This window comes from Pterocles gutturalis, unplaced genomic scaffold (assembly GCF_000699245.1).
Source record: "Pterocles gutturalis isolate BGI_N339 unplaced genomic scaffold, ASM69924v1 scaffold23572, whole genome shotgun sequence".
Lineage (NCBI taxonomy): Eukaryota > Metazoa > Chordata > Aves > Pterocliformes > Pteroclidae > Pterocles > Pterocles gutturalis.
In genome coordinates, this window is record NW_010113431.1 from 1 (window position 1) to 1,050 (window position 1,050).

Genomic DNA, 1,050 nt, shown 5'->3' on the forward strand with positions numbered 1-1,050 from the left:
CTTTTCTTTTTATTTCTTATAAAATATATTTCATATTGCTGCCGTAAAAATTACATTTCACATTTTTATTTTATTTTTATCTTTTTTTTCCCCTTCCTTTTTTTATTTTTTAATTTTTTTTACAATAAAAATAATACTTGGAAGACAGCTGAGAAAAGCTCCAACAAGACAGAAAATACACTTGATACGGCATCGTCCCTGCTCGGCCAGGTGGCCGGTGGCCCCATGGGGGCACGGCCACGGTGACAAGTGTCCCCAGCTCCTTCCCAGCTTCCCCATCACTTGTGACACCTCCACAAAGTCTCCTGCCGATGACAACGTGGGGTCACCCTGCGCTAAACTGACTCACGTTCCCTTTCGGGGTCCCGGCTGGAGAGCGGGGAGCAGCTTCCAATTAATTAGTGCCCAATTAAGAGGTTCCTATATACATACATGTACATGCTCCGGGGGACAGCCGGGTGCGGAGGGGAAAACTCTCTGATTTACAGGTTGGGGTTACCCGCGGCTGGGGTCGAAGAGGAGTTTTTCTTGAGATCAGCAAGACTTAGAAGCATCAAGAGGAGAAGTCCAACGGTTGGGAGGTGGCTGGGAGTTAAAAAAATAATGGAAGAGGGAAATAATAGGGAAAAAACAAAAAAAATTATATATCCAGTGCCAGCCAACCCAATAGACGCCGTGGAAGCCTGCTGTCATTTCTGCCAAAATATGAGAAGGTTTTTCTTTTTTCAAGTGTAAAAATTCCAAAATATTCCCAAACCAGAAGGAAAAAAAAAAAACACAAAAACCAAAAAAAAGACAAAACAACCCACCCTGCACAAGTTTCTCCATTAAAAAAAAAAACCAAAAAAACAAAAAAAACCCCACAACAGAAGAGAGCCACGAGCATAAGGACAATTTTGTCCAGTGAAGTCTGTACCGCAAAAGCCCTCGGAAAAGCAGCTGTAGGCGCCTCCCACCCCTCGATAAAACAACACTGATATCAAATACTCCTACGGGAGATAATCCCCGCCGGGAAGGTAAGTGCTATGCGCTGCAGGAGGAGGAGGAGGA